The sequence below is a fragment of the Strix aluco genome, chromosome W, assembly GCF_031877795.1.
Source record: "Strix aluco isolate bStrAlu1 chromosome W, bStrAlu1.hap1, whole genome shotgun sequence".
Taxonomy (NCBI): domain Eukaryota; kingdom Metazoa; phylum Chordata; class Aves; order Strigiformes; family Strigidae; genus Strix; species Strix aluco.
This window is the reverse complement of record NC_133970.1, coordinates 47,776,263-47,793,083: the sequence shown is the minus strand read 5'-3', so window position 1 is coordinate 47,793,083 and position 16,821 is coordinate 47,776,263. Positions and strand designations below refer to the sequence as shown.

The window sequence follows — 16,821 nt, the reverse complement described above, 5'->3', positions numbered from 1 at the left end:
TTCGCTCAGCCGCTCCTCATACGACATGTGCTCCAGACCCTGCACCAGCTCCGTTTCCCTTCTCTGGACATGCTCGAGTCATTCAATGTCCTTTTTGTAGTGAGGGGCCCAAAACTGAACACAGTCATCGAGGTGCAGACTCACCAGTGCCGAGTACAGGGGCAAGATCACTTCCCTGTCCCTGCTGGCCACGCTATTTCTGATACAGGCCAGGATGCCATTGGCCTTCTTGGCCACCTGGGCACACTGCTGACTCCTGTTCAGCTGGCTGTCAATCAACACCCCCAGGTCCCTCTCTGACTGGCAGCTCTCCAGCCACTCCTCCCCAAACCTGTAGCGCTGCTGGGGGTTGTTGTGGCCCAAGTGCAGCACCTGGCATTTGGCCTTATTGAAACTCCTCCAGTTGGCCTTAGCCCATCGCTCCAGCCTGTCCATATCTCACTGCAGAGCCTCCCTACCCTCGAGCAGATCAACACTCCCACCCAACTTGGTGTCGTCTGCAAACTTACTGAGGGTGCACTCGATCCCCTCGTCTAGATCATCAATAAAGATGTTAAACAGGAGTGGCCCCAAAACCGAGCCCTGGGGGACACCACTCGTGACCGGCCTCCAACTGGATTTGACTCCGTTCACCACCACTCTTTGGGCCCGGCCATCCAGCCAGTTTTTTACCCAGCAGAGCATGCGATCATCCAAGCCACGAGCAGCCAGTTTCACCAGGAGAATGCTGTGGGAAACGGTGTCAAAGGCCTTACTAAAGTCAAAGTAGACAACATCCACAGCCTTTCCCTCATCCAAAAAGCAGGTTGCCCTGTCGTAGAAGGAGATCAGGTTTGTCAGGCAGGACCTGCCTCTCATAAACCCATGCTGACTGGGCCTGATCCCCTGGTTGTCCATTATATGACTTGTAATGGCACCCAAGATGACCTGCTCCATGACCTTCCCTGGCACCGAGGTCAGACTGACAGGTCTATAGTTTCCTGGATCCTCCTTTCTGCCTCTCTTGTAGATGGGTGTTACATTTGCCACCCTCCAGTCCAATGGGACCTCCCCTGTTAGTCATGACTTCAGGTAAATCGTGGAAAGAGGCTTGGCGAGCACATCTGCCAACTCTTTCAGCACCCTTGGGTGTAACCCATCCAGTCCCACAGACTTGTGTTCATCCAAGTGGTATAGCAGGTCTCTGACCACCTCCTCTTTAATTGTGATGATCTCATCATGCTTCCCCTCCCCATCTCCCAGCTCATGAAGCTGGGTGTCTGGGGAACAGCCAGTTCCACTGCTAAAGACTGAGGCAAAGTAGGCGTTGAGCACCTCAGCCTTTTCCTCATCCTTAGTTACCATGTTTCCCTCTGCATCCAGTAGGGGAGGGAGACTTTCCTTAATCCTCCTTTTGCTGTTAACGAATTTATAGAAACATTTTTTATTATCCTTAACAGCTGTGGCCAAGTTGAGCTCTAGCTGCGCTTTGGCTCTCCTAATATTCTCCCTGCATAGCTTCACTACGTCTTTATAGTCTTCATGAGAGACCTGGCCCCTCTTCCAAAGGCAATAGATTCTCCTTTTGTTCTTGAGATCCAGCCAAAGGTCCCTGTTTAGCCAGGCTGGTCTCCTCCCCCACCTGCTTGTTTTCCGGCTGTCACGGTCCACTCGGTGGACTCGTGATGATTCGTTTGCTACGATCTCGAAAGTGCAAAATTAAGGTGACCAACACCAAAGGGGATAACAGTAATCAAACAGTGAAACTTTATTGGGTTGCCTGTGAAGAGGCACGCGATAGTTAGAGATGGGTGAAAGAAAGGAAAAAAGTAAAGTTAAGTTTTAGAGAGAAGAAGGAGAGAGGTTATAGCTACCACCGCTTATCTCACGACGTCCTAACGGTCCCGGGTCCAGCTGATGCTGCGTCGTCGATCGTTGTGGTCCTTGGTGGGGAAGCTTCCAATTTTCGTTGTCCAGAAGTAATCTTTTATGCTTAGTAACACACCTTGCTCCACCTCTGCCTCAGGGGTCTCCGCCCTTCTCAGAATTAAATTATCATATCTCCACCCCTCTCGAGCAAGGCCATCGCGCGTGCGCGGGGGGGGAGTGTCCGAGGTGTGGTCAGTCTCAGAGGCGGGTAACCTTCAACCAGGAGGTGTGTTTTGGTATTATAATGAAGCAAAGTTCATCTGAGGTTCATGATTTCTTCATCGGTGTTATGGCAACAGTCACGATCCATCTTTTTGACAATGGCTATGCAATTACCACTAACTGCTCTGGCTAGGCCCAGGTACCGAACAATAGCACAACACTCTTTGTACTGCACGGCTCAGGCACCAAAGAACAGCACTGCACTGCCTGCACCACACGGTTCAGTACTCAGGAGAACAGCACAGCACTGGCTGTGCCACACAGTTCTGCATTCAGGAGCCTTTGCACCACATTCCATTCCAGGGGTCGGCAGCTGCGCTCCAAACAGGCCGTTGTCGGGTACCTCACTGTCCATGTCCCTGATGACAATGTTGAGACAATGCTGATCTTCTGACCGACTCTTACACCGGCACACTGGAACAGCCCGCTCCTGTGCCTTTAAGACTTCTCTCTTGAAGTATGTCCAGCCTTCCTGGACTCCCATATCCTTCAAGGCAGCCTCCCAAGGGATTTTGTTAATCAGTCTTTTGAAGAGGTCAAAGTTTGCCCTCCGGAAGTCTAAGGTGGCAGTTTTACTAACCCCTCTCTTTGTTTCTCCAAGGATTGAAAACTCAATCATCTCATGATCACTGCACCCTAGACGGCCTCCAACCTTTACCTCCCCCACAAGCTCTTCCCTGTTCACAAGAAGGTCCAGGAGGGCACCTTCCCTGGTCAGCTCACTCACCAGCTGTGTGAGGAAGTGATCCTCCACACATTCCAGGAACCTCCTGGATTGTTCCCTCTCTGCTGTGTTGTGATCCCAGCAGATACCCGGGAGGTTAAAGTCCCCCACAAGAACAACGGCAAGTGACCGCGAAAACTAGGCCATCCTTTGCTTACTTCATCAAGTTGTTTAGAGAAGTATGCCACTGCCCTTCTATCTGGTCCCAAATTTTGGGCTAGGACCCCTAGGGCTATTCCCTGTTTCTTGTGGGAGAATAACCAGAAAGGCTTTGTGATGTCCTGTAAACCCAAAGCAGGGGTGTCCATCAGCTACCTTTTCAGCTGATGAAATGCCCTATCTGCCTCCCCATTCCAGGTGAGGGTTTTTGGACTTGATTTTAACAGTTCGTACAGTGGTTTTACCATAAGTCCGTAGTTATATATCCACAGGCGGCACCATCCTGTCATCCCTGGGAACGTGCAGAGCTTTTTAGCTGTCTGTGGTCGAGGGGTCTGACAGATGGCCTCTTTCCTCGCAGTTCCTAGGGTCCGTTGCCCAGCCATGACCACGTATCCAAGGTAGGTTACTTGCTGCTGAGCGACCTGGGCTTTCTGTGGAGACACTCGATAGCCATTAAGTCCTAAAAAATTCAGTAAACTAATCGTCCACATTATGCTCAGTTCTTTAGTCTCTGTGGCTATTAATAAATCATCTATGTACTGCAGAACTTCCCCATTTTCATGTGGCCGTTCCCATTGTTCGAGGTCTTTAGCTAGTTGATTTCCAAAGAGAGTGGGGCTGTTTTTAAATCCCTGGGGCAGTACAGTCCATGTTAACTGCATCTTTCTTCTGGATTCCGGGTTTTCCCATTCAAATGCAAACAATAATTGATTTTCAGAGCTCAAAGGCAAGCAAAAGAAGGCGTCTTTTAGGTCCAGCATGGTAAAACAGGCCAATTCAGGTACTAATTTGATCAATAGTGTATATGAGTTTGCTACAACAGGATGCATATCTTCAACAGTTTTGTTGATAGCCCTGAGATCTTGTACTATTCGATAATTACTGTCTGACCTTTTGACTGGTAAAATAGGAGTGTTATATTCTGATTCACACTCCTTCAGTAATCCAAATTTAATAAACCGATCAATTATCGGTTGGATTCCCTTTCTGTCCTCTAATTTAAGGGGATATTGCTTAATTCTTATGGGCTTGGTTCCCTGTCTTGGTTTGATTATTATAGGGAAGGCAGTTTTTGCATTTCCCAGTATTTCTGAGGCCCATACCATCGGATATACTTGTTCCCATATCTCCTAAGGGATCTCAGTTTTAACTGGAGCATTTATGAGGGCTAAGCTCAGAATTTCAACCAACTGTCTATCCCTAACTCTAATTTCCATTTTTCCTTTTTCGAATTTAATTTCTGCCTCTAATTGCTCTAACAAGTCTCGCCCCAGTAAAGGTTTCGGTGAGTTTTGCATGTATAAAAATTTTTGTACTCCTAATTGTTTTCCTAATTTAAATTTTAGAGGTTTCAGAAAATATGCCTTTTCACTTTGGCCCGTAGCTCCCTTTACCGTTACAAAATCATCATCTAAAGGTGTTAAGGCTTCATTTAAAACCAAAAATGTTGCTCCAGTATCAACTAAAAACTCCATATTGTGCTGTTGTTTCCCTAGCTTTATTACAACCAGTGGATCTGCTAGGGTCGACTTCCCAGGTCCCCGTCAATCATCCTTGACATGGGCTTGTACTCTCCCTTTTCCTTTCTGCTTCTCCAGACACTCATTTTGCCAGTGTCCTCTCTGCTTACACCATGCACACTGGTCCCTTCCTAAAGGCAGCTTGGGTTCCACATTCTTGAATCCTCTACTTTCCTGTAGTGCTGCTACTAATGCCCGCTTTGCTTTCCTTCGGTCCTCCTCCTCCCTATTGCTATATACTCTCCATGCTTCATCTAACAAAGTCTCCAAATTCCTACTCTCTGGTGCTCTCAGCTCCTGCAGCTTCTTTCGAATGTCACGTGCTGATTGCCCTATAAATAATGACACTAGCTGTTGTATTCCCACTTGTGATCCTGGATCTAAAGGTGTGTGATTAACCTAAGTGACTACTCAAGGGAATACTAGGAGTAAGAGGTTTTGCCCACATTTTGTTAATACACCTTGGAGCAAAAGCCTTAGCAAAAACATGTCATATTTCTCTGTCACAAGCAAAAAAACATAGTGGCACTTTGTCCCTACTGTCAAAAAGGCCCACTGTGGGAGGCAGGTGTCAATCCACGGGGTCTCTCTTCCAATCAGATATGGCAAACTGATGTAACAACATGTGAATTGTTAAAACCAAATGAGTATCTCACAGTAACCATTGACACCTTTAGCTCTACAATATTAGCCACAATGGCTCGTAAGCAAACAGCCAGACACACTATTGTTCATTGGGAGGGCGTTATCGCCTTGTTAGGGAAGCCACAAGAGATCAAAACAGATAACGGCCCTTGTTTTGTTGCTAGACGCACAAAAGAATGGTGTGCATTGTGGGACATCAAATTAGTACACGGCCTTCCTTATAACAGTCAAGGACAAGCGATAGTGGAACGTGCACATCGCACCCTGAAAGCAAAGCTCCAACAGTTTATGGAGGGGGAAGGTCATAGAGGGACAATACCCATAGACCACCAACAGGCTCTTTTGTGACGCGCTTTGTATACCTTAAATCATTTTGTTCGAGGCGATGAGTCTACACCTCCCCTGTGGAAACATTTTATACCAGCCCGGGCGACGAAAAACTATCCTTTGGTCCAGATCAGGGAACCGGGCGCGATAGCTGGGGAGTCGGGGTGGTCACTGAGGGTGTTTGGGCGTGGGTACGCAGCAGTGGAAAAGGACGGCCTAATCAAATGGATACCCGCACGGTGTGTAAAACCTGATCTAACATAAGATGGAGTTTTGTGTTACAGCATTGGTGGTGGATCACCCTCCTTGGTTGCGTGTTGCCAACTCACGCAGGATATTGGAGAGAGCGGGCACGAGCACATCACCGCGAAGACGTCTGTTTTCCTCTGGATACAAGGGCAGAATCTTGCTATGTCTTCAGCACAGCCACCTTTGTAAAACCAGAATGGTTTGGGTGGCTTGACAACGTGTGGACTTAGATTACTAATTAGCTTAGTTGGGATTGGCTCATTTGGGGAATTATTAGAATATGTAGTGTGCTTCTTGCTACTTGTATCGCCTTTACATGCATTAGTGCTGTAGTTTGTAGATTGTTTAAGAAGGTTAATGTTTTGTTTTTAGACCGACATATGGGTCTTGCTCATCGCCGCTTGGAACAGCGCAATAATGACAATCAATCAGGAATAATGATGTTATAAAGCATGGGGAGGGGGAAGTGTAGGGAGTGGCGTTCGGAAGATCTCGCGATGTACGGAAGGAATAGCTGTAGCCCTCCCTTGTTACGAGGTAAGGTGATGGACAGGCTTGTAATGTTAAGGGCACACCCACGAAGGAGGTACTTGGTGAATGTATATAGGTGAGATACACAGTTTAATAAACGGACATTTTGTATCCACCACATTGGTGTCTGTGCTGATGTCCCCGTGAAGGTCTTAACCTCCTGCAGCATTAGTCTCTGCGATCTGAGCACCACTAACACGTGGAGAGGCAGGTTTAAAGAGGCAGGCTAATTGCGGCAGTTTTCTATAATGAATGCAGGATTGGGACCAGTTCATAAATGCACAGTCTGTTTCTCCAGTAGTAATTCTTTGCCTGTGCATTCACAATCACTAGCAGAAATAATCTGGATGCAGTTTGTCCAGTTGTCCTCATCTCATTACTAACCATAAAGCTATGAGTCCTCTGCTTAGCTCACTTGCTAGAACTCTTATGCTGAATACTGTTTTAATACACAGTTAAATTGTATTATTTACAGATGATTAGGTATACATGTTAGAGTGGAAAGGCTTATACACATTCTCCCCTGGTCTAGCATGCTGTTTTGGTTGCAAATGTGTATGCCTCATTACCACTACTCATTTGCTTATGATTTTTCTGTATGCTGATGTAACATGTAAAGCCCATTGATAAAGTCCACTCCCACAGAGTGTATGCTGGGTGGCCAATTAGTCACCGAAGGCACACATTCGTATCTGGTGCACATATGCCTAATTTCATAACTGTCTGCCAGGATTTCTGGGTTGCAGTCATGGCAAAAGAAGAGAGAGTACAAAAAGGTTTAGACAAGTGATCTCCTGCCTGAATCAGGTCAGTGAGATACATTTCCTTTATTCTCCACTGAGGTGGGAGATGGCTGACCCCAGTTAGACTGGCTCAAACAGCACGATAGCACCATGCTCACACTGCGCTCTCTGAAAGTCTGCTGAGCTTTGTTAGCTTTTCCTGGCTCCATCAGGTTGTTCAGTGGTGGTAGTGAAGCTCTCATTACCATCAAGTAGTTAGATGGCATTTTCTGGCTTGTCAGGTCTCCTTTCTGCAGACAGCCACTGCCCAGCAAGACTTTGTGTCTCTGCATGTTGCAATGTGAAGGACCTGAAGGACTCACAAGAAAATATAGGCAGCTTGTGGCTGCTAAAATAAACAAACACACTGTCATGGTTGTCATGACACCAGTCCCTTTGCATCTCTTTCCTCAACTAGGTTTGAAGAAGTTATTCTTTAATAAAGCTGAATGCAGATCCTGTGTAGATGTGCACAGGGGAGGTTAATGATCCTTTCTCCACCTAGGAGTGGGAGGGTGAAGGCGACGGATATGTTGGTAGGCACCCAGGCCTGACAGGGTCCAGCTGTGGTATCCACATCTTCCAGCAGGGACATTTGACCCCCGTTTGACCCTTGCCTTTTGCCTGCAGCTGAAGCCCTGAACCACCCACATTTCCAGCATGGTCCATCAGATGTTGCTGATCCTGCAGCAGGGAAGCGAGAACAGAGCCCCATCACCAGAGGAGGCTTTCCCCATGGTCTGTGGAGCAGAAGTGCTGGAGTGGAAGCCTCAGCTCTCACATCAGGCAGCCTGGGGCAAGGGAGGCCTGAGCCACCACTTGGGCTTTGGTTAGGAACAAAACCCCCTCTCCAGTTCAGAAAACATGCCCTGAAGCCTGGGTCAATGTGAGGAGGTGTGGCTGTCCCAGTCAGGCCTTACCACACATCTTCTCACCTCTCTGCAGGGCAGCTGAGCCAGGGCAAGATCTTGCTGAGCTGAAGGAGGCCATCCTGCTTCTCCTTCCCTGGCTGCCTTCCTGTCCTCTCCCTCTGTGGGCCTAACCTTGCCCTTTCAACATTGAGCTGATCACCTGGTGAGCCAGTCCAGCTTGCTTACCAAGCCAGGAGCAGTTCACTTTTTTTTCTCTGGAGTTATATTTCTGCTGGTTTGGTGACCAAGGGGTCAAATGAATGCCAGAGCTCGTGCAAAGAAAGCATCCTGTTGCTTTTAGTGGTGCTGTCCCCCCAGCTAAGAGAGCTGATCTGTCCCTCTGCATGCTGATCTGATCTGCCATGACCCTGCTGCACAGCAGAGCATCAGGGACACATGTTTCTTCTGCAGGCTGTTAGACATTTGTGACGCACAGTGTTGTGCATCAGAGATACAGACACTGGGGGTGTTTGATCTTCTCCTCCTGGTGCTGGAGTAAAGAGAGCTCATTCTGAAAATAATCTGTTGTGACTCAGCCACATGGAACAGCTGCAGATGTGATTTTTGGCCTTGATCAAGTATGAAAAGTTGAGGATTTATTTGAACTAACATAGCTGTATACAACTTGCAGAGCTGGTTTGTTAATGTCAGTCCAAAACTACCATTTTTCATAAGGGAGTGTTGTATTCCTTGGTAAGCAGTAGCATCATGTACCAATATTTCCTTGTATTGAGTTTCTCCACAGCAGCCAATATTGTTAAATAGTATATTAATTTGAATGAAAGCAGACTTTTCTTTACAATCAACAGCTGCATGGCGCTCTGGTCCAGTCAGTTCTGCTTGTGATCAGGACATGAGTTAATTACTGTCTGCTGTGGTTGCATTCAGGTTTATACCACTGGTTCTCTTCACCTCAGTCTAAAATGTATTTTGTTTGCCTTGCCAACAAAAAAGCCGAGAGAATTGTATCCAGATCCAAATATGCAAGAAAAATCCACTCAGTATTAAAATAACAAGGAGGAATAGGACTCCTTATCCTTCCTTCCTTATTAGACTTAGATCCACTGCAAAAATAAGAATTCAGGCCTGAAACTGGGTCTGTCCTCAGTGCTTCTTAGGAAGATGAACTTCAAAGGTAGCAGTAAGACATCTCTCTGTTTGGGTTTTTTTTTTCTGTGCTGGAGCTGTGATGGTCCTCTAACATAAGACAGTAAAGGGTGTAGATTGATAATGCCAGCTGACAAGAGCAATATGAAGTTGCAGACAGGGATGGAGAGATGCCTGCAGGGACTCTCTTCTCCCCTTCACTCCCTTTACCTTCTGCCCTGAGCTGACTAGAGGGAAGCACTGGGAGCTGCTGGGCTATTATAAGCCATCCAAGGATTCTTCACATGCTGGACGCAGCAGCTATGGAGCAGCAGTGACTAATGCAGTGTGGAGTCTGGCCCAGTGAACATTTTCCGCATATGTTTTTATAATCCTGCAAAACAGAAAATTACTTTGTTGTCTGTGTTATATGAATTCTTAAAAGGAGATAAATATAAAGTAGATGGGTTCTGTCTTCTGTAATAAGGATGAAAATCTGGAGAAAGTTCCACTGAAGCCAGCGACTAAACTGTTGAGCAGTATTTGGTCCTCAGTATCCTGTTTCTTTCCAAGATCACCAGATCCTTGGGAATAAAGGAATTAGTTATGAAAGGTGGGGGGACAATGCAGTAGGTTAACTGATTGTTGACTGCTGCTGACTAATGGTTGTCTCTGGAGGAACTCTGCCTTGCATTTTCACCTGATGTTATCTAGTACTAAATGTGTATATCAATTTTTATATGGGAGAAAGCTGATTAAACAACATGTTTCTGTCTTTGCTTTTCAGATATTATTATCCAGTATCTTCAGTTCTCTGGCTACTCATACATCACCTTTGAACCACTGAAAAACTCCTATCAGACATTTCAAATTACCCTTGAATTCAGGGTAAGTTTAAGCAATTCCAAACTCACATAGGAGCTTTAAATTTTATTCACTTATTCTGATGCTGTGGACAATGGAACAGTAACTTAGCTTCATTATAGCTTATAATGTAATTGTGATGAGCCTATACATAACCTTCATCTCTAAACATCTGGCTTCACATTCAGTGAATGCAAATGAAGTTGGTAAATTGAGCTAAAATATTTGTATCCATTATTGGTAGGCAGTGCATGAGAGAATCCCTGGGACTAGTAATACTGGCATTGCAGACTAACAGCAATGTACATTGGCAGGGTTATAGCCATGTGAATGAGCTACATGCTGAAGTACACCTGGACTTTTTGTGAATTACAGTTTGGAAGTGGCATCTTTACATATAAGAAACTGATCTTCTTGTATGGAGCAAAATACTGCCCTATATCCAAAGTTCCTTTCCTACCCTGCAGGATTTAAGTAGGCATTATTTTCCACCTCTGAAGTTTGGGACACTGGCTACTAATAGATGCAAGATACTGGACTACTTAAACTACAGGTCTGAAGTGGTGGGGTACATCCCACACTGGCTTGTGTTAATGCTCTGTGTATTACAGACAGAGCTGGTAGGGCTGCCTGAAGGAAGGGGGGCCGAGCAGGTGTAGTTGAGCTCTTGGATGCACCCCTGCTCCCATATAAGGCAGACTCACCAGCCTCATAGCCTAGGTACAAAACTGTCACTAGAGCAGAAGCAATCTGTTGCCTCACGTGGTGATCTAACACTCCTCTGGCAATTTGTCAGCTTAACTTTCAGGATGGCTGCAAAAAGCCATTGTGTCAGCTGCTATGCACATATGGAGAAATCCTGCCTGCACAGATTGTTCAGCTTGAAAAGTGTCAGGATCACTGAACATGTGAAACAGAGTGTGTGTATTCATGTGCAGTAAATCTGATGTGTCTACACTTAACAGGCTTGCTAGGATATCCTTGCTAGACTTTGTGCTCAGAGGTCTCATATGGGATGTCTGGCAGTTTTTAATTTTTTTAAGCTTGTTTATAGGTCTGATAGTATCACACTGTAAATAGAAGAGATGTTCTCAAACCATTTAAGCGTTAAGGCACTAGGCTTTTTATGTTCTTCAAATGCAGGATTCAAAATTGATCAACCAGTTGCTGATTTTGCAAGTTAAAAACTCCATCTGAAAACTAGAGAAAAGTCTTCTAGTACTGCTTGCATTTATCTGTCACTGTGAGGCTTAGACTTTGATTTTTCATGTTGATGCTGTGATTGCAGGCTGAATCAGAAGATGGTTTGCTGCTATACTGTGGAGAAAGTGAACATGGTCATGGTGATTTTGTCACTAGCAATCATCTGACGTGGCATCCAGTTCAGGTAAAACATGGATTTCTACTAGGCTCACTGCCACTCAATCTGATGTAAAGAGAAGGGGCCATTGCTGCCTCCTGAGACTGCTTTATGTGATGAATATCTGTCGTGTCTCTGACTTCTGCCCCATGCAGTGCACAAAATGGATAGTATTACTTCATTTAACAGTTCTTTGATATTTTGTTCTCTCATCCTTGTTTAGTGTGTGGACATGTGCCCTGTTGAACTCTTTTTACTCAGACCTTGGTGTAAAGGCAAAATGATCAGTTTTCTTAGAGGCATTAGTCCAGGGCTCATTGCTATGTTATCAGAAAATGACAGTGAGCCACTGCACTTGCTAAGCTTATGCTATATCAAGCTGTATATAGTCAATGTTTTTGCTTCACAGCAAAAGGACCTTGTCACGTCCCACACAGACGAGGGACACAAGTGACTTAGATTCGTAAATCCCCAACGGAGTGGACAACGGTGAGACAAGTCTCAAAGTCCAAACATTTATTAACTTCCCCCAATGTACTAATTGGATACACAATAATTGGCTAAGTATATAATGAGTTATGGCAAGTGATACAGTATGCCTTGCATTTCTTAATGGTAGTGAGGGAGAAGGGGAAAAAGCAAAGGAGGGAGATAGAGAGAACAGAGAAATAGAGATCACCGGTCTGGGTTTCTGCGTTGATCCCACCAGCGAGGGTTCAAGGAGGCATCCATCTTCTTCGCTTCACTTCACTCTCTGGACCCCCCCCCTCTTTCCTCCCCCTCGATTTATACCCACTTTCCTTGGGTCCGTCCCCTAGGTCGACCCACATACCTACGTATTCCATGTATGGGGAGGGGTAAGGTGTTTCATGGGATGATGTAATTAGCATGATCATGTTAGCCCTCGTTAGCATATTGAGGGGTGTTAACTTTAATATGCATTTTGTGGATAGTGAAGCAAAGGTCATTCACTGGACAGATGGCCCTTGCAATTTGTCCAGGTGCCCCAGAGCAGAGCCGTCCTGTCTCCACAGGGCTCCCCCCTCCAGCTGCATCCTGTGTTATTGGGGCAGCCTTATCAGCTTCGACCTCCACACCATCCACCCTGTGAGTATAGTTTCATTACTTGTGAGTGTTTGAGACATTCCTTAGCTCGGAGGGCCTCCACTCCCCCTGCTATCCTTTATCTCTTTCTCAGGCTGTTTTTCTCAGGCCTTGTTTCTCGCAGGCCTGTTTCTTTCAGGACCTGTTTTTACAAGTCATCTCTCACAGACCTGCAGATAACATAGCAAAATAAAGGATTTAAAGCCAGCAAGGGGTCTAGAACTTCATCCATATCCCTTGTTTAGATGGGATTTGCAGGTTTTTTAAATGGAGGGGGTTTCTTGCAGTCCCATAGATATGAAGCATGTGAAAGAGTATCTCCAGGATCTCCATATTTGGGAGTGTGAGTCCTTTGAAAGTGGGGAAAAATAAAGTGGGTGATGTGCCTTTAGTTCTGTTTTTGTTCACCTCCTGCACTGAACGGCAGTCAAAGAAAATGTCATTTTTTGTGCACATCCAGCTCCACAGAGACTCTCCTGGAGTTCTCCTTGTCAATTAGTACTGAGTTTCATATAGAATGCAGAGTTATTAACATAGCACTGCCTTTCCCCAGGGAGCTAGAAAAAAAACCCCAAGAGAAATTACTGTGATAGCAGGAACTCAGATTGTAATACCCTCCATTTTGAAACAGTTTCAGGTGTTGGCAAGCTTGAAGTGTACTTGGTACGTCCAGAGGATCTTCTCCATGGGAGCAAGACAGATAATGAAGTTTGAAACTTAGAATAGATCGTATGTAGACCTGCTGTCTAATTTTCCTGTGGCCTGTTAATATGCAGTGTGAAACAGAGTTTCCCAGGAGCGAAAGGAATATTCGGAGCTTAAAAATGACTTTTGGTTATTTGGTTAATGTAAGATTGTCACCCTGCCCTCTCTGTCTCATGCTCCCAGTTTCAACTGTGGCACTGGAGTTGCAGTCATAACGAGTAAAAACAAAATCAAACTGGGGAACTGGCACAGTGTCATGTTGTTCAGAGATAGGATGAACGTCTGGCTCAGGATGGACAATGACACTCCAGTCACAGGAAAATCTCAGGTAGGTAATTCTGCACCTGCAGCTCAACCTTGGGCTCTCTCAAGATTATGATGACCTTTTTTCTTGCCAGCAGAAGTCTGATCAGATTTTAAAGGCACATTTTTAATCATCAGTGTTGGAGCATTTAGTGAACCAGGATCAGCATACAGATTACTCTTCCACACACATAGTCTAGAAATCACATAGATAAATATCCTAGTGCTGAATCCCATCACAGTTTCTCTGTTGTCCTCCATCCTTCCTCTGCGATCCTCCTGCTATACTTCGCTAATCTCAGATACAGGCTACTGTTAGAAGTTTACCAGATTTTACAGCTGCTGTCCCTGATTGCTTTCTTTTTCAAGCCTCAGAGCTCTGCTTCCTCAACCAGAAAAATTAGATGCATATGTGTATATATTTATGTATAATATGCATATAGTCACACAAAGTTTGTATACAGAAGTGTAATTACATGTATACCATGGACATAGATTTAAGCACAGTAATGGAGATAGACATTCTGCCTGGACTTATGTTAACACCAACAATTTCATATGAGGCCGCCAGGATTAAATATAATAGAGGAAGGTGTCTTGACTTGCTCATTTGTTACTAGGCCAGAAAACAGAAGTGAAATTAAGGCACTGATGAAAAAAGACAGTTGCAAATTGTTTCAGTGCCTTTCCTTTTCCCTTTGATAACCAGTATTAGCATGCCATCCCTAGCCCTGAAAAAAAAGTGGCTTCAGACATCTTATTACTTTACACTTTCATGTACAGGCACTGAAAGGAAAAAAATTTCAAGGACCTGAGTAATAGGAATGGGATGAAGCCTGTCAGCATAAATGCTGTGTACTTGGAGCTTAATGGCAAGAACTTCTGCTGTGCATTGAGTGCTCATCAGCTGGAAATGACAAAGGAGAAGGATTTCAGTGTTTGTCACATGTTGCTATGTGTTACCAATGCTATGAGGTCACGCAAAGGGCAAATGTGAATCAGGAGAGATACATCCAGTAGAGACTAATGCCATTGTACAGAACTTTTGTAAGACTGAATCTGGTTATGCAGGGCTATAATCACCAGTAGCCGAGAAAGATGAAGTCAAACAAGAAAAGGTGCAAAGAAGGGCTAGTAGGCAGATTATGGTTCACAGAGTCTATTACAAGAAGAGTTTGACAGTGGACACACATTTTTCTAGCTGCATTTACACCAGAAAAAAAAGTTAATTGCTCCAGGTGCTGCTCTCCACCAGAACTTGCTGCTACCGTAGTATTGTTGCTCCAGTGAGTCTTCCTCAGCCCTTCCTAGTTAGAATGACCTGGATTAGTGTCAACAGAGCGGTAGTCTTTTCTGATATGGCTCATTTTGACTTGAACAGTTTAGAGAGTGCCCACAAGAGAAGTGAAGCTTGACAGACCAAGTGGGGTAGGAGCATCAAAGGCAACAGTAGATGGCAAGCAGTTGAAAGCAGGCTGGAGAGCTGTATGCCCACAGCCCTGGCATATGCCCACCATGAAACCCTGTGGACATCTGAACTCTCTTTAGCCACAGGCTCCACCTGAATTATTTTTCCCTGTTTAAATTGAGACCCATCTGATGTGTTTCTGCAGTGCACTGTGCAGTGAACATCCATAGAGTCAATAACCTTGGCTTATTTAGCCTGGCAAAATATAGGCTATGGGGATATGATTTATTGTTATAAACACTATGGAGGCAAGGCAGGGGTGAAAAATCCATAAAGCTTTTGGGCTAAAGGTCAGCACTGTCAGAAGGACACACTGGAAAAAACTGGCCATGAGTAAATGTGGAAATTATGAATGTTTTCTTCTAAAGGGCAGTGAGGTTTTGAAACAGCCTTTGAGTAGGAGGCAAAAGACATATATTTTGATCAGTTTATGAAAGGAATTATGACTCTATTGCCCACAATAGCATGGAGTTTGATTCAGTGATCCAAAAAGTTCTGTTTGGGCTTTTTTTTTGTTCCTTTCTGTGCACTATAGCAGTGCTAGTAAACTTGTATGTGTATGTTTCTATAGGCAGATTAGGGTAAAAAATAAAAAAAGATGGGGAGTAAATTTAGTGCTGGCAAAGTGATAAGAACTCCACTAAAGTTGTAGTTATATCAGTTTAAGCCTTGTCTTGGTTTTTACTGTTGTTTTTTGTCATTTCATTATTATTCAACACTAAGCACTTGCTGGGTTCTGTACAAACGGCAACATCCCATTGGTCTGTCTCCCCCAGGGCTTAGAGTTTAGAAGACAAACAATTTTGGCAAAAGTAAAGGAAGAAATTGCAGCAAAAGACAGATCACAATCCCTCCTCAGAACATAGTGATTTTTAATCTTTTTATTTTGCATTAAATAGTCTATGTTAACAAGATGGATGCAGGTGCAAAAAGCAACATTTAAAATGATAGACTGAGCAGAGGAATGACTAATGAAAAGGAATTACCAATGAGCAAACTACATATCCCCTGAGACAATTCTTCATGGAGAAAAGAATTGATTACACACAGTGTGGCTTAATTAGTTATCCTGTGTTATGTCTGTTCTACATCATGTCATGCTCTGTTTTCCCTTTAGGGCCGCTATAGTAAAATTACATTCCGGACTCCCTTCTACATTGGCAGTGCTCCCAGCATGTACTGGCTGGTCAGAGCCACAGGCACCAACTGTGGGTTTCAGGGCTGCGTTCAGTCGCTCAGCATCAATGGAAAGATAATTGATATGAGACCCTGGCTATTAGGTAAAGCTCTCAGTGGTGCTGATGTCAGTAAGTGTAATGGTATGGGATCTTTAATCAGTGATAAACCAGGAGTTACTTTTTTTGCCTGTTGAAAAAATTGAGAAATGGTCCAGGTTTGAGAGATTGTTACGGAGGCTTCCAAATGAGTGACCCACCACCAATTTAAAAAAATAAATAAATTTATTTTTAAATAAAACCACCAGTCAGCCCTCCGTAGATTACAGATCTGAATGTCCGCAAGAGGAGAACAGAATAACTTTCTGGGGTTTAACAATAACCCGAAATACTTTACAAAGCCCCACTCCCCGGGGGTTTAACGACAACCCCAAACGCAAACTTCACTACCTGGGGTTTAACGGGAACCCGAAACGTAAAACAAAGCCTCACACCCCAGGGGTTTAACGGCAACCCCAAACATAAACAAATCTTCACTACCTAGGGTTTAACGACAACCCAAAACGCTCTATCACTCACCTGGAAAGTGAGGGCTCTCAACCTCGAGGACCTGCTCAGGGCAGCGTCCCGACCCAAGGGGAGAGTCCTCGACCGCAGCATACTGCTCCAGGGGACGAGCTCAAAATGGCTCCCCCAGGGGACTCCATTTATACCCAGGCCGAATCTGACCTGTAGTCAATAGCGGCTCCCATTGGTCAAAGGTCTCAGCTACCGC

General features: G+C 44.8%; 1 pseudogene; it reads left to right on the top strand.

Moving 5' to 3' along the window:
- Nucleotides 1-9,103: 9,103 nt before the first annotated feature.
- The window catches only part of LOC141917622 (pikachurin-like), an 85,683-nt pseudogene continuing 77,965 nt past the window's right edge, over nucleotides 9,104-16,821 (top strand).